Raw genomic sequence first — 26,625 nt, 5'->3', positions numbered from 1 at the left:
GACTGTGTGTGGTGCTTATTATTGGCACAGGCTTTGGTGCCTATCAGTGTGCTAGCCACGGGCTTTCCAGAGATACTCTGCCTTTTGTGCTTTCAGAACTGGAGATGTATCTATAAATACAGGTTGAGAGACATAGCTATGCATTTATAGCTATGTCAAGATATATATCTACCTTTGTCTGTCTTTATCTATGTATATATTTTTAAATTCTTGCGGGTTTGTTGCTTTTTGTTTTTTTCTCTTCAATACATCCTCTGTCACAGTTACTTGTGTCATTACCCCGCTGCTGAGTGGGAGAAACCTGTCTGCTAAAACGGCAGCTCTACCAGAGACCTTCCAAACCTTGCTCCTGGGCCCTGCAAGAGCCTGTGTGTGGCTTTGTTTTTATGAGCTCTACTTGCAGGACTCTTCTGGTTCTGATATTTGAATCTCATCTCGATGTTCATTTCTTTTTGACTTCCTGGCCCCAGAAAAGGACCCTGGCCTTCCAGTTCAAATTCACAGTCATTCCCCTCCTGTCACTTGGAGCATATAAACGTCTTTACCTGTTTCTTCCCAGGTCACAGGATCTTCTTTCATTTGTAAAATGGAAGCAGCTGGATCAGGCTAATTGGTCTTAAAGTCTGCAGGCTGACCAGGGAGAGAAAGCTTTTAGATGATGGAAGAGGTTAAGATACTGTAGTGATTCTGCTTTTTTCTCCTAAGAATATATATGTGTTCTTGCTTCATGTGTAGCTTGTTCAAGCTTAGGTAGCACCTGACTGCAGTACATGGATGGGAGGGAGAAATGGGAAGAGATGATCCATCGTGGGTGTTTGGGCTACTCCTGTCTGACTCTGTTGGTTTCGTCATGTCATAAAATGGAAAGTAAACGCTATTTCCCAGAGAAGAACTGTAATGATGGAGCCATACATATGATTTATTTATTTGTCTTTTTAGGGCCATACCTGCAGCATATGGAGGTTCCCAGGCTAGGGGTCGAATATGAGCTGTAGCCACCAGCCTAAGCCATAGCCACAGCAATGCCAGATCTAAGCAGCGTCTGCGATCTACACCATAGCTCATGGCAACACCGAATCCTTAACCCACTGAGCAAGGCCAGGGATCGAACCTGCACCCTCATGGTTCCTAGTCGGATTTGTTTCCATTGTGCCATGACGAGAACTCCACATATGATTTCTTTGAAATTAGTTCCTCAAAAAACAGTTTCATTGCTTCAACTGGTAAATATTTGGGGTCTTCCAAATTATAACTACTTTTGTCAGAGTAATCATAAAGAGATAAAAGTGAATTTTAAACCTTAAGACTGTACATCTTCTAAAAACAAGATATGTAGATGAAGTAGCTCAAACATATTTCTTTAATTCTTTCTCTAATTCCCTCAGTATTCATGTGTCTGCCCGTGTCCCAGGCTCTGGAGTGACCCTGACCTTCAAGGAGCTTATTGTCTCACCTTTTTAAAGGAGTTTCTGATACCTGAAGGACCTGAGATGCAGCATAATAAATGGAAAAATACCTCTGGGTACAACTCCAGACTATGGACATTTCATGTCAAGAGTGTTTGTCAAATCAGGGGCCCTTCTAATCTCTACTTGTATACTTGAGAATCTAGGGAGATGGGACATTTTCATTTTCCCTTTATGTTATCATTATTTGATAATATAATACAAACTAATTTGAGCACATTCGCAATCACCAGGATGACTCTTACGTGACAGTCTTGGCCACGCCGTTTCAAACCTGACTCTGCGTTTCAGATCAATTGTGTGGCATCTGCAGCCCTATGTTCCTCTTCATGGACTAATGAGGAAGGCACTTTGGTGGCTTAGTGTAAACGACATGTCCAAGTAAACTGAAAGTGACTGACACCGAGTGTTGAGCTGTTCGTGTTCTCAGTAGAAAAGCGTTGGGGGCATGGGGTTTTGATCCTGTAAGTGTGGCTCAAAAGCACAGCACACAAGCTGCCAGAAGTTATTAACATTGACTGTGGGCCTGTAGGTTCAGTAGGCCTGCACCCCTTATTGGATTGAATGAATGTTGCTAATTCTCATTCCACTGATTTTGCAAATGTGTGTTGCTCAATATTTTGGAGCTGTAAGTATAAGGAGTTTATATTTGGTTTATGTTTATTCCTAGTTAAGTAACATGATATAAACAATATTTACATCAACTCTGGAATCCATAGGAGATAAGTAATAAGGTCTACATGTTAATCAAGTGTGAGGAATACTCTTCTAAAAGGGCTAGAACTATACAAGATTGAAAATATTCGTTTTTCCATTTTTTCCTGGCTTACTGATCTTGTCCATCATTTAAACTGAGGCCATAATATTGTGGAAAAAGTTCTTAAATTGCTCTCAGTCCTAAGAGTCATCTTTGTCATTTGCCCACAGAAGAAACTCTTCTCGCCTTTTTCCTATGTCATTTGTTCCTTCATTTAAAAATCTTTTTTTTTTCTTAGGGCTGCACTCACAGCATATGGAGGTTCCCATGCCAGGGGTCCAATCGGAGCTGTAGCTGCTGGCCTACACCACAGCCACAGCAACATGAGATCCAAGCCACATCTGTGACCTACACTGCAGCTCAAGGAAATGCCGAATCCTTAACCCACTGAGTGAGGCCAGGGATCATAGATGCTAGTCGGGCTCACTAACTGCTGAGCTGCGATGGGAACTCCCATTTTTTTCATTGTATCCACATGTGCCTGGAACTGTGCAAGGAAGAGGTTGCTTTAAACTAGTAAAAAAAATCAGTGTTTCTTGGCCGGTTGCTCTCTTTCCAGAGATAAAGGCACCAGTGAGTAATGACCAGGAAGAATCACGGGGTGGGTAGTCTAGGTCAGACATCAAGCAGATTAGCTAAATTCGGGGAGCCTTCTCTCTCTTCAATAGAGAAGTTACCTCCATTTATCTTTTGTGGTGGTTTTACAGTTCCAGGAAGAGGGCGTCGAGGCCCTGGTCAGATTATCTCCAGCTTCCCATCTCTTGCCATCCCATGGGCTGTGTCTGATGTAATGGCGGGAAGCTCACAAACTCCGAGGCCTCTGGGGCCAGGCAGGCAACATTGACCTGGTAGAGTGGAGTTGGGGCCCAGGACCAGCCTCTGCTTCATCTCCTTGGGGGTACAGACAGCTGCTTCCATGCAGGATGTAGGTCCAGTGTTGCCAGTGATGCCACCTTAGAAAGGATGGTGAAAAAATCCAGATTTTAAGTAGAATTTTCCCATTTTGCATACTCAGTGAACATCAAAGCACAGAGGTAGAAATATTGTTTTCAGGTTTGCAGCCCCTGTTTCCTACCTGTGAATATGTCCTGGTAAATTCAAGTGTCAGGTGTGACCTTGCTTTGAAGATCCATATTCATGTGAACACGGGGTCCTGTGACACCCTAACTTAGAACTTTCATATCATACCACTTCTTCCCCTTCCCAATTTGTGGGGTAGTATATTGATTCAGAGATCTTCTATCTTTACTCTCTTTCTCTTTTTTTTTTGCTCTTGGATGTTCTTGTATTTTTAGAGTTAACTTGTTCAAGGCTCAGCAGATGTTGCTGTACCGTATTTTCTGCATCCAGGTATGCTGCCCTGATTGGTGTGTCCTTGGGGGAGGAAGGCTGAGCACTCAGGTGTCCAGAACACCTTTTACCCTAATGTCTTTCTTTTTCTTCACTCGAAGCTGCACGTTCTTGTCTGTCACAGTTTTAAAACATGTAAAAAAATCAATTGGAATGGAATGATTTTTAATTCAGAGTAAGGGAGTTGGGTGATGAGAGGTCGTGTTTTTGGGTACCACAGTGGTATTACCTTTCATTGTTGGAAAATTTTGTCCTTCAGGCAAAAAAAAAGAAAAAATGATGGGGATGAAAAAATCCTCAACCTCACTAACTGCCAGAGAAATGCAGATCAAAACCACAATGAAATACCGCCTCATACCTGTTCAGATGGCCCTTATCAAAAACAGAGAAAATAATAAGTGCTATGAGGATGTGGAGAAATCGGAGCTTTTATACAGTGTCGGAATGTAAAGTGGTGCAGCCACTATGGAAGACTGTATGGAGACTCTTCTTAAAAAAGTTAGCAATGGCACTGCTGTATGATCCACCCTCCCACTTCTGCGTGTGTATCCAAAAGAATTGAAACCAGGATCTTGAAGAGATGCCTGCACTCCCATCATCACTGCAGCTGTGTTCACAATAGCCAAGATGTGGAAACAGCATAAGTGTCTATTGACAGATGAATGGTAAATGGATAAACACGATGGGGTATATACGTACAATGGAATGTCACTTGGCTTTAAAAAAGGAAGGGCTTTCTGTGGAATGTGACAACATAGATGGACCTTGAGAAGATTATGCGAAGTGAAATATTCAAGTTACGGAAAGACCAATAACATATAATTCCACTTTATGAGATATCTAAAGCAGCCAACTCTTAGAAAGTAGAATGGTGGTTGCCAGGGGTCAGGGATCACTGTTCGGTGGGTTATGGAGGTTCAGTGGTTTAATATGAAAAAGCTCCAGAGATAAAGTGCTGTATAGTGTAATGTATGTGTTGGCAACAACACTTTACTTCAGGGTTTGTGAAGGCATTCTTGCTGTGGCACAGTGGTTAAGGATCCAGCGTTATCTCTGCAGCGGCTCAGGTCACTGCTGAAGTGTGGGTTTGGCCTCCGGCTCAGCATAGTGGGTTAAAGATCTGATGTTGCCTCTGCTGAGGTGTAGGTTGCAGCTGCCACTCAGATTCAATCCCTGGGCCCAGAATTTCCACATGCTTCAGGTGCGGTGCCCCCCAAAAATGTTTGTGAAGAAGATAGATTTCATTTTACATGTTTCTTCACCATAAGAAAAGCAAACATTATGAACACATGAAACTTCTTTTTTTACAGAGATGATAAATTGGGACAGCCACAAAAGCTCTGTGTCTTGTGTCTTTTTGGATCAGTCCCAAACACAGGCTCCATCAAGTGTTGCCCAAATACAGGCTCCATCAAGGGTTGCACCTGTCGGGTTTTTAGGTGACTGAGCAGAAACACTCAAGGTAATTACATGCTGATTGCTCCCTCCCACCGTACATACTCTGAGGGCATCCAGTCTGCTCACGTTTTTCAAAACTTATTTTTGGGGCATTTTTGGGAATATTCAGCCATGATACTCCCTTGTGATCATTTACGACTATACAATTGTACATTTATGTTCATCAGTGAAATTAGCCGGTAATTTTCTTTTTTTGTGGTATCTTTGTATGGTTTTGGTATCAGAGTGATGGTGGCCTCATAGAATGAATTTGGGAGTGTTCGTTCCTCTGCAAGTTTTTGGAATAGTTTCAGAAGAAGAGGTGTTAGCTCTTCGCTAAATGTTTGATAGATTTCGCCTGTGAAGCCATCTGGTCCTGGACTTTTGTTTGTTGGAAGTTTTTAAATCATAGTTTCAATTTCAGTTCTTGTGATTTGTCCATTCATCTTTTCTATTTCATCTTGGTTTAGTCTTGAAAGATTGTACTTTTCTAAGAATTTGTCCATTTCTTCTAGGTTTTCTGTTTTATTGACATATAGTTGCATGTATTAGTCTCTGATGATCCTTTGTATTTCTGTGATGTCCGTTGTAACTTCTCCTTTTTCACTTCTAATTTTATTGATTTGAGTCCTCTCTCTTTTTTTTTTTTGATAAGTCTGGCTAAGGATTTATCAATTTTGTTGATCTTTTCAAAGAACCAGCTTTTAGTTTGATTGATCTTTTCTATGGTTTTCTTCATTTATATTTCATTGATTTCTGCTCTGATCTTTTTGATTTCTTTCCTTCTGCTAACTTTAGGTCTTTTCTCTCATTAGCTGCTTTTGATGAAGTAAAGATAAAGTTAGGTTGTTTATTTGAGCTTTTTCTTATTTCCTGAGGTGGGTTGTATTGCTATAAACTTCCCTCTTAGAAATGCTTTTGCTGCATCCCATAGGTTTTGGAGTGTGGTATCTTTGTTGTCATTTGCTTCTAGGTATTTTTAAATTTCCTCTTTGATTTTTTTCAGTGGTCCATTGGTTGTTTAGTAGCATGTTGTTTAGTCTCCACGAGTTTGTGTTTTTTTGCAGTTTTTTACTTGTTGTCGACTTCCAGTCGTATAGCCTTGTGGTTCGAAAAGATGCGTGATATGATTTAAGTTTTCGTAGAGTTAGTGAGGCTTAATTTGTATCCCAGAATGTGGTCAGGCTTAGAGAATGTTCCGTGTGCGCTTGAGGGGAGTGTGTATTCTGCTGCTTTTGGATACGACTATGCAATTGTGGAGCATGCTCAAGTGACCGTTTTGTTGTAATGGTGTCTCTGACCTAGAGTGTTGTTTTTTTTTTTTTTTTTTTTTTTTTTTGGTTTTTGTTATTTTAGGGCAACACCCGCGGCATATGGAGGTTCCCAGGCCAGAGGTCCAATCAGAGCTACAGCTGCTGGCCAACGCCAGATCTGAGCCGCATCTTCGACCTACACCACAGCTCATGGCAACTCCACATCCTTAACTCATTGAACGAGGCTGGGGATCAAACCCACAACCTCATGGTTCCTAGTTGGATTTGTTTCTGCTGCGTCACAACGGGAACTCCCTGGAGTGGTTTTTCTAAATGTATGGTTAGAAAACTAAAAAGTGTAAATGTGTTAGTCATTCTGAAATCTGAACGCTGTGGTGGAAATGTCCCCTGCCATGAGCCTCCTGTGACTGCTGGTCCTGAGGGAGAGGGTCGTGGGAGGTTGTGGCAGCACGTGCTGACTGATTACCTCTCTCCTTAGGCTTGATGTCTGTGTGATTTTATCCCCTGATGTGACACAGTCCTATAGAACAAATTACAGTCTGCTCTGACTGAGATGGAAGAATTTCTGAGACGTCAACTGACATTTGCTTAGAAAATCCATGTTTTAGGGCTTTCATATATCATATTTTCTGACGGACATGCCATAAACTAGTGTTTGTATTTGTGATGCAAATGCTTTTTCTTTTCCTCCTTGGGGATCTGTTGGCATAGCATGTACTTCAGTCTGGCAGATATGGTTAGCTTGGGGATGTTAATGAATAAATTATAGTGCATGCATTTCTGCTCTAATACAGAATTTGCATTCCAGAAAAATCTAATATTCCGTTACTTGGGCTCAGAGCATGGCATGTTGGGAAATGCAACTTCTGCTTTTGCATCATTCACCTCTTGACCTAGGGGACAAGCTCAGTGATGCAGTAGGAGCATGTACTGTGGCAGAGCAGTCCTCGTCTTGAATACAGATTCATGGGAGGCTAATGCAAGGCACCAAGCCAGAAATGACTGTTAGATTGATTCTGTGTGTACAGATCCAGAGGTTTATATTGGTCTAAAAATATAATGCAGGAAGTTCCCATCATGGCTCAGAGGTTACAAACACAACTAGTATCCATTAGGATGCGGGTTCGATCTCTGACCTTGCTCAGTGGGTTAAGGATCCAGCATTGCCATGAGCTGTGGTGTAGGTTGCAGATGCTGCTCGGATCCCGCATTGCTGTGGCTGTGGTGTAAGCTGGCGGCTACAGCTCTGATCCGACCCCTAGCCTGGGAACTTCTGTATGCTGTGGGTATGGCTCTAAAAAGGCCAAACAAACAAACAAACAAAAAGATAATGCATTGCCTCTTTCTTAAGAGATTATAGTGCATAAGCTGTCTTCAGGTTGATAAAAATCTATTCACAAAAGTCCTCAGATCTATTAGGCCGTTACAATCCTAATGAACCCTGGCAAGAATTAAAATGTTACATTATAGGTGAGCATTTGGGCCCTTAAAAAGTGAAGTATTCTGTTGAATAATATTTAAAATTGAAGTTCTGGAGTTCCCGTCGTGGCGTAGCGGTTAACGAATCCGACTAGGAACCATGAGGTTGCGGGTTCGGTCCCAGCCCTTGCTCAGTGGGTTAACGATCCAGCATTGCCGTGAGCTGTGGTGTAGGTTGCAGACGCAGCTCGGATCCCGTGTTGCTGTGGCTCTGGCGTAGGCTGGTGGCTACAGCTCCGACTCAACCCCTAGCCTGGGAACCTCCATATGCCGTGGGAGCAGCCCAAGAAATAGCAAAAAGCCAAAAAAAATAAAATAAAATAAAATTGAAGTTCTTATTCAGCAGCTGAATAGGAATTCAGTTCTTATTGAATTCAACTTATTCAACTAGGTAAGATGAATAATTTTACTCAACTCTTTGAAGCAGTACTAGCATATATTCACTGTGAAGCTGGTACTTGGTTTATGTGATTAACCCCAGTAAAGTATGATGATTTATGTCATTGTGTTAGGGAGGGCTCTCCATAGTAACAGAACCAATAAGATGTGTGTGTGTGTGTGTGTGTATTAATTTTAGGGAATTGGCTTGCATGATTGTGGAGGCTGCAAGTCTGTAATGTGCAGGGTGGGCTGGCAGGCTGGAGACCCAGACAAGAGTTGATATAGCAGTTCAAGTCCAAAGGCAGCGGGCTGGCAGAATTCCTTCTTCCTTGGGGGGTGGTTCATTTTCATTTAAATATCTTCAAACTCAATGGATGAGGCCTGCCCACATTATGGATGGTAATCTGATTTACTCAGGAGTCTAGCTGATTGAAATGTTAACCTCATGTACAAAAGAGCTTCATGGCACAGACATGTATGATCAAATATTTCAGCACTGTGGCCTAGCCACGTTGACATATAAAATTAACCATTGCAGCTGCTAAAAATATATTTCAGATACTCTAGTTTTGAGATTCCTGATGGTATGGGAATCAGTTTTGGAGAGATCAGAGAGCGTCTTTGATTGCTTCCGTCTTATCAAATATGCTCTAGAAAATTTTCACGTATTTATTTGAATCTGGAAAAATCCCTATGCATATGTTATATTACCCTTGTACCCCTTCCAAGGGCCTAAACATTTCAAAACCACATAACCAAATTTCTGGGACAGCTTTAAAGTTATTAACATTTTTCTATCTGCCAAGAAGAACAGGTTTACTCTCCCTGTGTTCAGGCTCTGAGATGCCCCCCTGGGAGAAGAGGGCTTATTCACCCTGGTGTCTACCCCTCTGTTCTCACGCTCCAGTCTTCATCAAAATAGCTGTAGCTCCATGCTCAGCCCCTTGAAGAGATATCTTGGGTTTAAGCAGCTTCAGCCACCCGGCAAGTCATGCCAGCACTTCTCATTGCTGCACTTCCCCAGCAGTCTGAATGCTGGCCTCCCCCCGCCCCCTTTCTTCCTTTCCCTCCTCCCTCTCTCTCCCTTCCTCCCCTCTGCAAATGCTCTGCAAATGCTGTCACTATGCTAGGAAGTCCAAAGGTGAAATTTTAATGAGAAACAGTACACAAACTCCCTAGAGGAGGAGCAGGTTCTTACTTGACTGTCCCCAGCCACTAGTTTTTGTCCCTGAGTTGGTAGCTGCTAACAAGGATGCAGTCCGAGGTACAGGGGTGTCCAGACTGATCCACCAGATACTGGTCCTAAAACTCAGCCATAATAAAGCCACACGTTCCACACTCATATTCCTGGGACCAGGCATTACAGCTCCTAGGAGCTTGGCAGACACTGGTTGTAAATTGCATTTTTTCTCGGGCTATGTAGCTGGAGGCTTCAGACCAGCAGTACTGGCCATACCTGGGAGCTTTTCTAGGCATTCTGACTCTAGGCCCCACCACAGACCCACTGAAGCATCTGTATTTTAACGGATCCCTGGAAGATTTGTGCATGTCTTAAACTCTGCTGAGGAAATGAGAAGTGAGGGTGTGGGGTGTGGCCACTTTTGGTGAGGATTTGCTTTTAAAAAGGTAGAAAAGGAGTTGGGATTGGTGGCATCTCTGCAGTGCCAGGACACAGGTTCGATCCCAGGCCTGGCATAGTGGGTTAATGGATCTGGCATTGCAGCTCTGGCTCAGATCTAGTCCCTGGCCCCCTAGCCTGGGAACTCCATATGCTGTGGGATGCCCTCCCCAACAAAAAAGGTAGAAAAGCCCCAGAAAAAAAATCTGGAACTGAGGTAGAAAAGATAAATATCACGTGCTTCAAATTTTGCCTGGGGTTGCCTCTGGTGACTTTGAAATCTGAGTTGTGGAGTGTTCCTGATTGAATTCACCAGGAAGGTAAGACATTTATCTTCCGTCAAGTATACTGTGTAGTATTTTCTGAATGTGTTCTTCAGAGACACATGCAGAAAAAGGCACAGAGCTTGATGAGCCGTTTGCTGAATCTTCACAGATGGAATGCTTGCATTTTCAGCATCCAGATCAAGACACTGCATATTACTTAGGAGCCCCTGTTCTACCGTCCAGTCACTCCAGCCCCTCCCGGACCCCCAGTCACGATGTTGTGCCTGTTCTTTTCTCTACTACATGGGTTTGGCTTCTTGCACTCAACGTTATGATTGTGAACTTGCAGTTGTAGATCTGTCATTTTCATTGCTGTAGAGTGATCACTGTGTGAAGCTATCACAATTTATTCATCCATTTTTCTCTTTGTGGCCACTTGGGTCATTTCTGCTGTGTGGCCCTCACATAGCCTGCTGCGATGGGCACTCTGGCACATGCCTCTTGGTAATAAGCATAAGGACTCACCTGGGGCCTTGCTTTCAACCACTTTTGCAGAATGACTTCAGCTCTCCTTGCTAACTCAGGGTCATCATTATGAAGCCGAGTGTCATCCTGGGCTGTGGTGTAATGATATTCCCAGGATTTGTGGGGATGGTAGTTCAGCTTGGCTTTCTGGGTTCCTGTGTGCACGTTCTGTTCCTGCTGTCAGGCTGCCAGGTTACGATTCACTCTTGTCAGTTCCTCCTTCCTTCCTGGGTACCTTTGTTTGCTAAACTCACAAGGCAAAATGATCAGATATACTAGAATTGTGTCTTAAAACTCTCTTTCGAATGCAGGCTTTTCCTGTGCCAAGGAGGGATGTTTCACAGGCTACTGTTCATTCCTTCTGACTTTCAGTCTTCTTTTGGATATTTTGAGGGGCCAGATACATGAGTTTCAGATGGCTAGAATGCTTCTGTCATTTTGAAATTATTATTCCTTGCAGTTTTATTCTGTTTATTATTTTTTGTGTATTTTAACTCCTTTCCCCCTTTTGTTCATTTTGAAATTTCCCTGAAGTAGACACGGGAGTTCTAAATTATCTTTATAGAAATTACATCATTTAGAAATATAAGCACAAAACTTGGATTTATATCATTATGAATACACGAGAAGTAGGTGTCTAGCCAAGAGTGGGATGGTCTTAGGCTGAGATGAAGCCATAGGAGTCTGGCAAGATATGGGCTTGCATTTGCGTGCTGGGTGCTCAGCCCAGTGGTTGGTCATGGACATTTTTTTTTTTCATTGTTTAAAGTTTCATGAAGTATAGTTGATTTACAATGCTGCGCCGTTTTCTGCTGTACAGCAAAGTGCCCAGTCATTTATCATATATACACATTCTTTTGATTATATTATCTTCTTTTTTTTAAAATTTTCTAATTCAATTTAATAAGTGTACAACAAGGCGTTTTTTATTTTACAAACTCTGGTTAATATCACAACTTTCTTTTTTCTTTTTTTTAATTTTCCCACTGTACAGCAAGGGGGTCAGGTTATCCTTACATGTATACATTGCAATTACAGTTTTTTCCCCACCCTTTCTTCTGTTGCAACATGAGTATCTAGACATAGTTCTCAATGCTATTCAGCAGGATCTCCTTGTAAATCTATTCTAGGTTGTGTCTGATAAGCCCAAGCTCCCGATCCCTCCCACTCCCTCCCCCTCCCATCAGGTAACCACAAGTCTCTTCTCCAAGTCCATGGTTTTCTTTTCTGAGGAGATGTTCATTTGTGCTGGATATTAGATTCCAGTTATAAGTGATATCATATGATATTTGCCTTTGTCTTTCTGGCTCATTTCACTCACTATGAGGTTCTCTAGTTCCATCCATGTTGCTGCAAATGGCATGATGTCATCCTTTTTTATGGCTGAGTAGTATTCCATTGTGTATATATACCACCTCTTCCAAATCCAGTCATCTGTCGATGGACATTTGGATTGTTTCCACATCCTGGCTATTGTGAATAGTGCTGCAATGAACATGCGGGTGCATGTGTCTCTTTTAAGTAGAGATTTGTCCGGATAGATGCCCAAGAGTGGGATTGCAGGGTCATATGGAAGTTCTATGTATAGATTTCTAAGGTATCTCCAAACTGTTCTCCATAGTGGCTGTACCAGTTTACATTCCCACCAGCAGTGCAGGAGGGTTCCCTTTTCTCCACAGCCCCTCCCGCACTTGTTATTTGTGGATTTATTAATGATGGCCATTCTGACTGGTGTGAGGTGGTATCTCATGGTAGTTTTGATTTTCATTTCTCTTATAATCAGTGATGTTGAGCATTTTTTCCTGTGTTTGTTGGCCATCTGTATATCTTCTTTGGAGAAATGTCTATTCAGGTCTTTTGCCCATTTTTCCATTGATTGATTGGTTTTTTTGCTGTTGAGTTGTATAAGTTGCTTACATATTCTATAGATGAAGCCCTTGTCAGTTGCATCATTTGAAACTATTTTCTCCCATTCTGTAAGTTGTCTTTTTGTTTTCTTTTGGGTTTCCTTTGCTGTGCAAAAGCTTTTCAGTTTGATGAGGTCCCATGGGTTTATTTTTGCTCAAATTTCTATTGCTTTGGGAGACTGACCTGAGAAAATATTCATGATGTTGATGTCAGAGAGTGTTTTGCCTATGTTTTCTTCTAGGAGTTTGATGGTGTCCTGTCGTGTATTTAAGTCTTTCAGCCATTTGGAGTTTATTTTTGTGCATGGTGTGAGGGTGTGTTCTAGTTTCATTGCTTTGCATGCAGCTGTCCAGGTTTCCCAGCAATGCTTGCTGAATAGACTTTCCTTTTCCCATTTGATGTTCTTGCCTCCCTTGTCAAAGATTAGTTGACCATAGGTGTCAGGGTTTATTTCCGGATTCTCTATTCTGTTCCATTGGTCTGTCTGTCTGTTTTGATACCAGTACCCCACTGTTTTGATGACTGTGGCTTTGTAGTATTTCTTGAAGTCTGGGAGAGTTATGCCTCCTGCTTGGTTTTTGTTTCTCAGGATTGCTTTGGCGATTCTGGGTCTTTTGTGGTTCCATATAAATGTTTGGATTGTTTGTTCTAGTTCTGTGAGAAATGTCATGGGTAATTGGATAGGGATTGCATTGAATCTGTAGATTGCTTTGGGTAGTATGGCCATTTTTACAATATTGATTTTCCCAATCCAGGAACATGGAATATCTTTCCATTTCTTTACATCTTCTTTGATTTCTTTGATTAAAGTTTTATAGTTCTCGGCATATAGGTCCTTTGCCTCCTTGGTCAGGTGTATTCCGAGGTATTTGATTTTGTGAGGTGCAATTTTAAAAGGTATCGTATTTTTGTATTCCTTTTCTAATGTTTCATTGCTGGTATACAGAAATGCAACTGACTTCTGAATGTTAATCTTATATCCTGCCACTTTGCTGAATTTATTAATCAGTTCAAGGAGTTTTGGGGTTGAGTCCTTAGGGTTTTCTATGTATAGTATCATGTCATCTGCGTACAGTGACAGTTTGATCTCTTCTCTTCCTATATGGATGCCTTTGATTTCTTTTGTTTGTCTAATTGCTGTGGCTAGGACTTCCAAAACTATGTTGAAGAGCAGTGGTGAGCGTGGGCATCCCTGTCTTGTTCCAGATTTGAGTGAGAAGGCTTTCAGGTTTTCCCCATTGAGGATTATATTTGCTGTGGGTTTATCATAAATGGCTTTGATTATATTCAGGAATGTTCCCTCTATACCCACTTTGGCGAGGGTCTTGATCATGAATGGATGTTGGACTTTGTCAAATGCTTTTTCTGCATCTATTGAGGTGATCATATGATTTTTGACTTTTTTTTTTGTTAATGTGGTGTATGATGCTGATTGATTTGCGTATGTTGAACCATCCTTGTGAACCTGGGATGAACCCAACCTGGTCATGGTGTATAATTTTTTTGGTATGTTGTTCGATTCGGTTGGCTAAGATTTTGTTGAGAATTTTTGCATGTATATTCATCAGTGATATTGGTCCATAGTTTTCTTTTTTGGTGGTATCTCTGCCTGGTTTTGGAATGAGGGTGATGGTGGCGTCATAGAATGTCTTTGGGAGTATTCCTTCTTCTTCAACCTTTTGAAAGAGTTTAAGGAGGATGGGCACCAATTCCTCTTTATATGTTTGGTAACATTCACCTGTGAAGCCATCTGGTCCTGGGCTTTTATTTGTAGGGAGTGATTTTATGACCTCTTCAATTTCATTTCTAGTGATCGGTCTGTTCAGTTGGTCTGTTTCTGCTTGATTCAGTTTTGGCAGGCTGTAAGATTCTAGAAAATTGCCCATTTCTTCCAGATTGTCAAACTTGTTGCCATACAAGTTGTTCATAGTATTCTCTTATCGTTTTTTTGTAATTCTGCTGTATCCGTTGTGATTTCTCCTTTTTCATTTATAATTTTGGTTATTTGGGTTCTTTCTCTCCTCTTTTTAGTGAGTCTGGCTAGGGGTTTGTCAATTTTGTTCACCTTTTCAAAGAACCAGCTCTTGGTTTTATTAATTTTCTCTATTGCTTTTTGAGTCTCTATTTTATTGATTTCTTCTTTGATCTTTAGAATTTCCTTCCTTCTGCTGACTTTAGGACTTTTTTGTTCTTCTTTTTCTAATTCGTTTAGGTGGAGGGTTAAGTTGTCAATTTGGGATCTTTCTTCTTTTTTGAGAAAGGCCTGTATTGCTATAAATTTCCCTCTGAGCACTGCTTTCACAGCATCCCATAGATTTTGAGAGGTTGTGTCTTCATTATCATTTGTTTCAAGGTAGTTTTTAATTTCCTTCTTGATTTCCTCATTGACCCATTGGTTTTTTAGTAGCATGTTGTTTAGTCTCCATGGAGTAGGTTTTTTCTCTTTCCTTTTCCCATGGTTGATTTCTAATTTCATGGCATTGTGGTCAGAGAAGATACTTGAGATAATTTCTATGCTCCTAAATTTATTGAGGTTAGCTTTGTGTCCCAATATGTGGTCGATTCTTGAGAATGTTCCATGAGCATTTGAGAAGAATGTGTATTCTGCTTTTTTTGGATGTAGTGTCCTGAAGATATCAATTAAGTCTAACTTTTCTATTGTTTCCTTTAGGATCTCTGTTGCTTTATTGGTTTTCTCTCTAGCAGATCTGTCCATTGATGTGAGGGGGGTGTTTAGGTCTCCTGCTATGATTGTGTTCTCATCAATATCTCCCTTTATGTCTGTTAATATTTGTTGTATGTATCTGGGTGCTCCTATGTTTGGGGCATATATGTTGATGAGAGTAACATCCTCTCCTTGGATGTATCCCTTAATCATTAAGTAGTGTCCTTATTTGTCTTTCTTTATGTCTTTTGTTTTAAAGTCTATTTTGTCTGATATGAGCATTGTGACTCCTGCTTTTCTGTCATGTCTATTGGCGTGAAATATTTTTCCCCAGCCTTTCACTTTCAATCTATATGTATCTTTTGTCCTAAGGTGAGTTTCTTGTAGGCAGCATATTGAAGGTTTTTGCCTTTTTATCCACTCAGCCACTCTGTGTCTTTTGATTGGGGCATTCAGTCCATTGACATTTAAGGTGATAATTGATAGATGATTATTTATTGCCATTTGAACCTTGTGTTCCAGTTGATTTTATGGTTTTCCATTCTTCCTTTCTTTTTCTTTTTCTTTTTTTTTTTTGGTTGGATATTCTCCTGTTATTATCTGCTTGAGTGTTTTTTTTTCATTTTTTGCAAATGCAATATTTGGTTTTGGCTTGTGGTTTCCCTGTTTTTTAAGTATGCTAACCCCTTCCCATAATTGTGTGTTTTAGCCTGATGGTCCTGTAAGTTCAAACACTTCATTACTATATTAAAATTAAGAAGAGAGACATACATACAAACAAAAAGGGTTATTTACCTCCTAACATCCCTTGCCCACATTTTATGGTTTTGATGACTCTTTTTTATTTTTTTCTTTTTTCTTTTATTTTGTTTGAAGCATGTTCATGATTAAATCTGTATGCTGGCTTATTTGAGTGACTGCTCTCTGATTGTGGTTTCCTCAGTCCTAGTTCTTCCTCTTCTTCTTCTTTTATTTTTTTTCTTTTCTTTTTTCTTCCCTTTCCTTCCTTTCTTTTTGGTTTAGAGAAGCCCTTTCAATATTTCCTTTAACCTGGGTTTTGTGTTGCTGTATTCTTTAAGTTTTTGTTTGTTGGGAAAAATTTTTATTTCCCCTTCTATTTGAAATGATATTCTTGCTGGATAGAGTATTCTAGGTTGTATATTTTTTTCCTTTGAGCACGTTAAATATCTCTTGCCATTCCCTCCTGGCCTGTAGTGTTTCTGTAGAGAAATCAGCTGATATTCTTATGGGGGTTCCCTTGTAGGTAACATTCTGTTTTTCTCTTGCTGCCTTTAGGATCCTCTCTTTATCACTAACTTTTGCCATTTTTATTATGATGTGTCTTGGTGTGGATCTGTTTGGGTTCAGTTTGTTTGGGGCCCTCTGTGCTTCTTGTATCTTGAATCCAGTATCCTTTAGATTTGGGAAGTTTCCATCGATAATTTCTTCAAATATATTTTCCATTCCCTTATCTTTTTCTACTTCTTTTGGAATTCCTATTATGTGTAGATTGGCCCGTTTTATATTATCCCATAGGTCTCTTATATTGCTTTCCAGTTTTTTGATTCGGTTTTCTGTCTGTTGACTGGATTGAGTGATTTCCATTATTCTATCTTCCATATCACTGATTCGTTCTTCTGCATTATTCATTCTGGTTTTTACTGCCCCTAGTTCAGTTTGCATCTCTGCAAATGAATGTTCTAGTTTTTCTTGGCTCCTCCTTATATTTTCTAGTTCCTTTCTGAGGGTATCTGCATTACTGTTCATATCTTCTCTTAATTCCTTCAGTATTTTCACTATTTCTCTTTTGAACTCCAGGTCTGTCAGACTGCCGAGATCTGTTTCATTGTTGACTGTTTTAGGTGAGTTCTCCTGTTGGTTTGACTGGGGATGGTTTCTCAGCTTCTTCATCTTGCTTGTTGTTTTCTTTGTCCTGAGGGAGTTGTACTCTCCGTTATCGGGCAGTGTTTGCCTTGTCACTGCCGTGGAATATTTCCTGAGGGCTGGCGTTGTTGGTCAATCTTTTTTGAGGCAGTGTGGCTTTTCTGGAGTGTTGATGGGGCTAAGAGTGTTTCTTTGAAGCAAAGGAGGACTTCCTGAGGGCAGACAGGACTGGGAGGTCCACACCACGATGGTAGCAGATTTCACTTGGTCATGCAGAGCTTGCTCTGGTGTTTTTAGGCTGTGGGGTTCTTGCAGGGGGTTGGCGGTGTTGGGCAGCTGCTCTTCAGGGGTGCATCACCCCCTGGGGGCTGGAGCAGCTATCTGGGTCACTGAGAACCTAAGAGGCTCTTCCCTAGGTCAGTGCAACTCAGAAGGACAGCTGGAGAATGTAGGCGGATCTTTTCACAGTCTGGCCGAGCTTGTTGCAGCTTTTCTGGGCTGCAGGGGCTCTTCCAGGGGGCTGGTGGTGCTAAGCAGTTATTTCACGGGAGTGGTGCACCCCCTGGGGGCTTGGGCGGGTAGCAGGGCCATTGGAGACCCAAGAGGCTCCTCCCCAGGGCAGCCCAACTCAGAAAAACCATCTGAGATATTTTCCTGACTCGGCCAGGCTTGTTGCAGCTTTTCTGGGCTGTAGGGGGTCCTGCCTGGAGCTGGCAGTCCTATGCAGCTGGTCCACTAGAGCATCCCCTGGGGGCTTGGGCGGGTAGCAGGGCTGTTGGAAACCTAAGAGGCTCCTCCCCGTGGTATCCAGACTCAGAAAAACCATCCGAGAATTAGGCCGATCTATTCACAGCCTGGCTAAGCTTGTTCTAGCTTTTCTGGGCTGCAGGCCTTTTCTCGGGGGCTGGTGGTGTTTGGTGCTGCTCTGCGGAAGTGTAGCCCCTCCAAAGGGCAAGCAGGCCTGTGTAGGGACACCCCCTGAGGTGGTAGGCTTCAGGCAATTGTTGAGGCCAGCCCTCCTGGATGGCAGGCAGCCCCAGGTCCGTGAGAGCGTAGGGGGTGGCGGTGGTGGGGGGAGGGGATGCACTGGGAAGCACAGCTTTCAGCTAGCTAGCGGGCCTGTAAGCTTGCTGTGGCGTGGGGGGTATTCTATGGGGACCCACCCCTTCTTCTCTCCCCTCCCCAGCACGGGCGCAGACCAGGCTCTTCTCCCAGGTTCCCTCTGATGCAGCTTTCCACTTCCCCGCTCCTAGAGTATTGCTCCCTTCCTCTGCGACAGCTTTGTTTTCTAGTATCCCAGGCAGTCTCTGCCCCATCAAATGATTTCTAGACCTCCCAAGCAGTTTCCGCTCTGCCCCGCCCCCCTAGCCCGGGGACTAATCTCTGGAGCCGAGGTCTCGGTGCCCAGCCCCCCCCCCAGGCGTCCCCCGGCTCCCTCTCGGGGACTAACCTTCTGCAGCGAGGTCTCGGTGTCCAGCCCCCCCCCCCCCAGGTGTCCCCCGGCTCCCTCTTGGGGACTAACCTTCAGAGGCGAGGTCTCGGTGCCCAGCCCCCACCCAGGCGTCCCCTGGCTCCCTCTCGGGGACTAACCTTCAGAGGCGAGGTCTCGGTGCCCAGCCCCCACCCAGGCATCCCCCGGCCCTTTCCCGGGGACTAACCTCTGGAGCCGAGGATTCGGTGCCCAGCCCCCACCCAGGCGTCTCAATTTTTCGTGACTGTGCCCGTAGTTCAGATGGTCCGTTGGGTTCTTGATCGGCTTTTCCGTACTCCAACTTACTGCTACACTCTTCTCTGCATCTGGAGATTCCTCCGGTTCTTTTGATCTTTCCCCCGTGTAGGTGACTTTCCAGGGTGCGGGATCCCTTTCTCCTCCGCAGTTCCCTTTCGGGAGCGCCCGTCCTGCTGGGATTCACCTTCTCTCACTCTCCTCTTTTCTCCCGTTCTGCCCAATAATGTCACGAACTTCTTGCCGTTATTGGAGTTTAGGTTCCTCTGCCAGCGATTGGTTGCTGTTCTGTGCGAGTCATTTATTCTGTAGATGTGCTTTTTTTGTTGTGTTTGTGGGAAAGGGCGAGCGTGTCCCCCTACTCCTCTGCCATCTTGTCCTCTCTGATTATATTATCTTCTATTATGGTCTATCCCAAGAGATTTATTTATTTATTTATTTATTTATTTATTTATTGGCCTTTTGGACCGTACCCGCAACATATGGAGATTCCCAAGCTAGGGGTCAAATGGGAGCTGTGGCTGTAGGCCTACACCACAGTCATTGTAACACCAGATCCGAGCCATGTTTGCAAACTATACCACAGTTCTCAGCAGCATTGGATCCTTAACCCTCTGAGTGAGGCCGGGGATTGAACCTGCACCCTCATGGATTCTAGTCAGAGTTGTTTCTCCTGAGCCACAATGGGAACTCCTCATTTGTGTCATATTTTTGATTCAACATATAAGTGATATCATATGATATTTGTCTTTCTTTTTCTGACTTATTTTACTTAGTATGAGAGTCTCTAGTTCCATCCATGTTGTTCCAGATGGCATTATTTTCATTCTTTTTTACGGCTGAGTAGTATTGCATTGTCTGTTTGTACCACATCTTAATCTACTCATCTGTTGATGGACATTTAGGTTGTTCCCATGTCTTGGCTGTTGTAAATAGTGCTGCAGTGAACATAGGGGTGCATGTATCTTTTTGAATGAAAGTTTTGTCTGGATACATGCTCAGGAGTGGGATTGCTGAATCATATGGTAATTCTATTTGTAGTTTTCTGAGGAACCTCCATACTGTTTTCCATAGTGGTTGTACCAGTTTACATTCCCGCTAACAGTATAGGAGGGATCCCTTTTTTGCTGCACCCTCTTCAGCATTAGTTATTTGTTGACTTGTTAATGATGGTTATTCTGATTGATACGAGGTGGTACTTCATTGTAGTTCTGATTCGCAGTTCTCTAATAATTGGTGATGTTGAGCATTTTTTCATGTTCCTGCTGGCCATCTGTATATCTTCTTTGGAGAAATGTCTGTTCAGGTCTTCTGCCCATTTTTTGATTTTTTTTGTTGTTGTTGAGTTGTATGAGTTGTTGGTATGTTTTGGAGATTAGGCCCTTGTCAGTTGCATTGTTTGCAACTGTTTTATCCCGTTCCATAGGTTTTCTTTTCATTTTTTTTATGGTTTCCTTCCTATGCAAAAACTTGTAACTTTTGTTGATTTTTTTTGTTTTTGTTTCTATTGCCATGGGAGACTGACCTAAGAAAACATGTGTATGGTTGATGTCAGAGAATGTTTTGCCTATGTTCTCTCCTAGGAGTTTGTTGGTGTCTTGTGTTATGTTTCAGTCTGTAATACATTTTATTTTTGTGCATGGTGTGAGGGTGTGTTGTAGTTTCATTGATTTACATGTGGCTGCCCAGTTTTCCCAGCACCACTTGGTGCAGAGGCTGTCTTTTTCCCATTTTCTATTCTTGCCTCCTTTGTCAAAGATTACTTGACCTTAGGTGTCTGGGTTTATTTCTGGGCTCTCCATTCTGTTCCATTGTATGTCTGTTTTTGTGCCAGGACCGCACTGTCTTTAATACTGTAGCTTTGTAATATTGTCTGAAGTCTGGGAGAGTTAAACTCCCTGCTCCCCCGCCCCTCTCCCCGCCCTCCCCAGTTTGCTTTGCCAACTCTGGGTCTTATATGGTTCCACATAAACTTTTGGATTATCTTTTCTAGTTCTGTGAAAAATGTCATGGGTAATTTGCTAGGGATCACATTAAATCTGTAGATTGTTTTGGGTAGTACGTCCATTTTAATGGTGTTAATTCTTCCAATCCAGGAGCATGGGATATCTTCTTGTTTCTTTGAATCCTCTTTAATTTCCTTGATTAATGTTTTATAGTTCTCATCATATAAGTCTTTCACCTCCTTGGTCAGATTTATTCCTAGGTGTTTGGTATTTTTGAGTGTGACTTTAAAAGGTATTGCATTTTTTATATTCCTTTTCTAATATATCATTGTTGGTATATAGAAATGCAACCAATTTCTGAATGTTAATCTTGTATCATGCTACTTTGCTGCATTGATCAGTTCAAGTAGTTTTTAATGGAGTCCTTAGGGTTTTCTATATATAGTATCATGTCATGTGCATATAGTGACAATTTTACCACTTCTTTTCCAATTTGGATTCTTTTTATTCATTTTGTTTGTCTGATTGTCTGTGGCTAGGCCTTCTAGTACTATGTTGAATGAAAGCGGTAAGACTGGGCATCTTTGTCTTGTTCCAGATTTTAGCAGGAAGTCTTTCGGCTTTTCTCTGTTGAGTATTATTGGCTGTGGGTTTGTCATAAATGGCTTTTATTATGTTGAGAAATGTTCCTTCTATACTCATTTTAGTAGAATTATCTTTAATGCTCTTTTAAAAATTTTATTTATTTTTTCCGCTGTACAGCATGGGGACCAAGTTACACTTACATGTATACATTTTTTTTCCTCCCTTTGTTCTGTTGTGATATAAGTATCTAGACATAGTTCTCAGTGCTCTTTTTTTTTAAGTCTTGGGGAAATGCTAGGAAAACCACACATGGAGGTAAACAGATACTACTGCTTTGTGGGTTCTCCTTGTCCAAGTAAGCAGATTATTGTAAGAACTTTATTACTACTCTGTCTTGGTAGCTCTTTCATTTAAAGAAAGCATTCAGAATTTATTTCCTTTTTTTTTTTTTTTTCAGTAGCTTTGAGGCCAGATGTACCACCCAGAAGGGATGTTATCCACATAGGTAAGAGAGGGCAGCTGATACCTCAGGGAACCAGAGCTGGAAACCAGGGAAGAGTAGAGGCTTGGGATAAAAAATGTAAACTGAGATAAATGTAAATACACAGCTGACTGAAATTGCTTTTTCCTTATCTGATGAACCAGTGAGTTAAGATGATGACTCAATTAAGAGAAGACCAGATTTTCTTTTCTTGGCTCTCCTGAGAAGCTGAGGTCAGATTCCTCCAGGAGATAGTGTTTGCAGATCTGAAGGTTGTTTGCTTTTACTGAGCTGTGGCCCTGGGAGCACAAAAGTGGACTAGTTTTCAGGGCACCTGATCCTGGTATAGTGCGAAAAAGTCAAATTTTATTAGGATTTTTGGCTACCTTATTTTTAAGTCACATTCCAGAAAATCACCCTTTGGTTCTTCAGAAAATCAAATGGAAAGGCAATTAAACTTTCCTGCAGGTTGCTGGGGAAGCAACGAAGTGCAAAGTTGATGAGCAGTGGAGTGTATCTCAGGAAACGTCTGCCCTGTGGAAAATACACCCCAGGCATCACTGAATGAGACTGAGAGCCTTTCAAAGGGTTTTAACTGTTGAAATGTTGAAATCGAAGATATCAACAACATTTATTTTAAAGGGAAAGTGTGTTCAAGAAAATTTTAAAATCTCTGACTATTTTGCTTTATTTAGTTTGATTTTTTTTAGTCTGTCTCTATAAAACAGTGAGGTTGGAAAATCAATATTGGTTTATCTTTGTGCTTGATGGTTAGATAACAAATCAGTGATTCTCCAGCATAGATTAAAAATTATTTTTATGATATGTTTTGTATCGTAACTAAACAAACATGTCATGTACAAATAGTTTTAAGATGGTTCAAAGATGTTATAGAAAAGAAATTCTCATTTAATTACATGGTTTTCAGAGCAAACTCTTGTAACCTTTGAGAAAGACTTTTATGAAGTCCAGAGCAGTTTATGTACAATCCCCAGAAGATTTTCTTACTGGTATCATATATACTCAAGCATGAGGTGGAGATTTATCTGTTGAAGAAAATTTGGCTATAGCTTATGTACCTAACAGTTATCCTTCCAAAACATCAATAATAATTTAGAGTTAAATGCCAATCATTCAGTAGTAGCTGTTTAATATGTATCAAACATTAATTCAAGAAATGCATTTGCCATTGAGTGAACAGAAAGAATGCACTTATATCCCAGAATATGCTAATTTTAGGAGAAAAAATGAGCTCTTTTCTGGTACTCATGATTATGTAGCATATTAAAACAAGTCATTGTGAGATTTTAATAAGACTCTAGAAGATCTTTATCTTCTCTAGAGGCTGATGGTGTGTTATCCGTGTAATGTAATATTTTAAATCCATGTTCATCTACATAAAATCATGTGGTTTAATTTGTTTTTGGAACTTTTGTAGATTTTCATTCCAGAAGTACTTCCATTGATTACTTCCATTATCCCTTCTCATCATCTCTGTGTAGGAGACTTGTGATCAACCTTAACCTAAAACAAAATGTTTTTCACCTATAGGATTTTGAAGAACCTATTTAAATCAACAAAATCTTTTTCTTTTTTTTTCCTTGAGGAAAAACACAAAGCTGAGGGAGCCCTCAGTGACCTCAGACGTCAGTATTGAAACAGAGGTGGGAGATCTCCAGGTGACAATGAAGAAACTCAAAAAGGTAGGTTTGTGGCAGCTGGAACTTGAGGGGTAACTTCAGTATCTCAGGGTCAAAATTATTAGCAACTAAAACCATATAGAATCATTGAAGCAGCAGATGGATCAGATTTCAGAATCAAATTGGACTCCTTGGTAGAAATTTCTTTTAAAGGCATGGAATTTCTTTTTTTCCGGTTCTAAGGGCAGCTTCTCTTTTGCATAGATCTAATAAATACTTCTGATCCCTTCAACAATTTCCATTAAACCTCAGTTTTCTTGCCTTGGTCTTTATCAACCAAGTGGCCATGTGTCCACTGGACTGTCTGCTTATGACAGTAGGGACACTGGCTTTCCTGGTCATATACCCCTACACCCAGCTTACTGCAGGGTACGTGTTTTCAGTGAATATTTATTAAATGAAATGAGTATATCTCTTCTCTGTGGAAAGTTCCAGAATCTATAGGATCCCTGATCAGCAAGAAGTGGGAGAGAATCTGTAGAAGTGAAAGCAAAGCTGTGATTATTTTTGGTCTTTGCTGTATTTAGTTTCCAATAATTAGGGTCCATTTCATTTAGTAGGGTGCTAGTAGATGTTTTTAACAATAGACTCTGGAACCTGGGGAAAAGGGAAAGAGGGATTTGTAGCATTTGCTCATTTCCATGGTATAAATATTCCCACCATTACCTATTTCAAGCTACCAAGTTGACATCACTGAATGCAGTGTTTGGGAAGAGATGCTTAAAATAAATAGGCTGTCACTTGCTGGTACATGTTAGCTCCAGAACAGAACTGGATTCACTTTCTGCATATGGCTTGTCTCCAAACCTAATGGAAATATCTTAGCTAAAATGAAAATGGGTACTTATAAAATAATCATCCCTGAAAATGGCATGTGGACTTGGACACATCACCTTACTTTTCCGGTGGTTCCTATGATAACATTTAATGCTCCTTCCAGTGTTTATACTGAATGAGATTAGGTGACAACTGCATTTTGTGGGTTATTGCAATTTAAACCTGGAATTATTAAGAGTTTTCCTCAATATACTTCTTGGAAAGTTGTTGTCAATGTCAACCTTATATCTGATTTTTCAGAGGCCACTAGACCATACGTACTATGTTTGTATTACAGAATTTCCAATGGATCAATCCTTTGCTTTATGCTAGATTCACAGATGTTCCTAGTCAGTCTTATTTTTATGTCATCCCAAATCTTTAGACTAAGAGAATGTTTGCAAGAGGAGACATGGTTTCTTGCCTGAATACAGTGTATGGTGAAGACCAAAAAGCACTGAAGAGTAAGAGTCAGGAGTGATGAGGCCAGAGTCCTTATCGAGACCATGCCAATTTCTGCCTGTAACACCTGGGACAATTGACTTCATTGTTCTAATCATTAGCTTCTCATCTGTAAAAGGAGAATAATAATAAAAGGTCCTGTCTAACCATGATCACTGACATTTTATCGACTTTGTCATTTATTAAGGTCTTTTTCATAATTAAAAAAACTGAGTTCTCAAACTTTGAGGAAAGTGCCAATTCCCCACTTGTACAGATGAGAACACTTAGTTCGAGGTTTAGTAACTTGTTCAAGGTCACTCAGTTAATAAGCAGTGGGTTGTCCTTCTGTCCTGACCCAGGTAGTCTTTCTCATGTACACCTTCCTGCCTTCTCAATAGGGTTGTTCTGGGAGAGAGTAAGAGATGGTTTATGTGAGGGCACATTAAAAACTATAAAGGACTATTCAGAAGTTTACAAATTTATTATAACTATCTTTACCAAGTGCTGTTGGTTCTGAGAAACTCAGTCCCCCCCCCGCCCCCAGTTTTCCTTCTCTGGAATTGTCATGATCTTACAACTAATGGCTCTCTCTATAGTCAGCCACATGAAAGCCTGCCATGTGGATACCATCTGGCAAGATGAGGGCCATCTATTGTCAGAGAACTAAGATTTGATAAAATGTGACATATGTTTTGATCAGAGCATGAATATTCCATTACTGACATGTACAAATCTCCACATTTCCCAGGGTATGTAAACTGTACATGGGAAAGACATTTTCATTGTCCATGCTAGGGATGCTTCTGAGCTAGTAAGCAAAGCTCATGTGTGTATTTATATAATTTTATATATGTTGTCTCTAGCTTCAAATCATAGTTTTTATTGAGTTCAATCATGAAGTAAGCATTTCACCGTGAAGAAAACAGTTGATTTTTTTTTTTTTTTTTTTTTTGCCATTTCTAGGGCTGCACTTGTGGCATATGGAGGTTCCCAGGCTAGGGGGTCCAATTGGAACTGTAGCTGCCGGCCTACACCACAGCCACAGCAACGCGGGATCCGAGCCGCATCTGCAACCTACACCACAGCTCATGGCAATGCCGGCCGGGTCCTTAACCCACTGAGCAAGGCCAGGGATTGAATCCACAACCTCATGGTTCCTAGTCGGATTCGTTAAGCACTGAGCCACGACGGGAACTCCAACAGTTGATTTTGATACTAGTTTCTGCTTTTAAAAACCGTGAACTCTAGTAAGAGGTGTAAAACATTCATAAATATGATACAAGGTAGAAAGTGTTAAATGCAGAGAAAAGTTTAGAGACTATAAAGGTCCAGGCTGATAAGCAACCTCCCCAAAAAAGGGTGGATTGCGTTGCTTGATAGTTGAATGGTTCGCCGTGCCAAAGGCTTTTCAGTAGTTTTAAAGAAATTCATGAAATAATAAAACCCCTTTTCAAATGTTTAAATTATTTAAAGCAAATTTTCATATCCTTATGGATTACATGTAGTTTAATGATTTATAGGGTTGTATAATGTTGAAATTGAAGACTTCTAGAATTCTCATATCTTTATGCAAGTATATTTCTAACCCTAACCAAATAAATTCAGAGTTAGTTTCTAAGTGCACAGCTTTTATCTGGTCTTTTAGCTAGATGAACAAGGCACACAAGTCAAATAGAAGATGTGGCTGCATTAAAAAAAAAATTATGACTTATCAATGGTAAGAACTATGTTTTCACTTACAGTAATGTATTTCCTGTTGGAATCCTGTTTCCTAAATAAAATCATGCTGTGATTTCAGTGTTCAAGAAATAAAGCTTAAAGGAGAAATTAATACTACAGCTAGAAAGTCTTTGAAATACTTTTTTTTTTTTTTTTGTCTTTTTGTCTTTTTAGGGCTGCACTCATGACATATGGAAG

General features: G+C 41.0%; 1 pseudogene across 1 annotated transcript in view; it reads left to right on the top strand.

Moving 5' to 3' along the window:
* Positions 1-24,843, top strand: part of LOC110255297 (ras and EF-hand domain-containing protein-like) — a 29,903-nt pseudogene extending 5,060 nt beyond the window's left edge. The window contains exons 2-4 of the transcript XR_014823890.1: positions 21,725-21,772; positions 23,355-23,451; positions 24,650-24,843. The product of XR_014823890.1 is annotated as a ras and EF-hand domain-containing protein-like (transcript). The remainder of the gene's footprint in view (positions 1-21,724; positions 21,773-23,354; positions 23,452-24,649) is intronic.
* The last annotated feature ends 1,782 nt before the right edge of the window (positions 24,844-26,625 follow it).

Source organism: Sus scrofa, chromosome 1 (assembly GCF_054392235.1).
Source record: "Sus scrofa isolate SSC_HxYL_T2T_F1_AM1 chromosome 1, Sscrofa_HxYL_maternal_Yorkshire_Landrace_v2.0, whole genome shotgun sequence".
Lineage (NCBI taxonomy): Eukaryota > Metazoa > Chordata > Mammalia > Artiodactyla > Suidae > Sus > Sus scrofa.
This window is presented reverse-complemented; position numbering and strand designations above follow the sequence as displayed.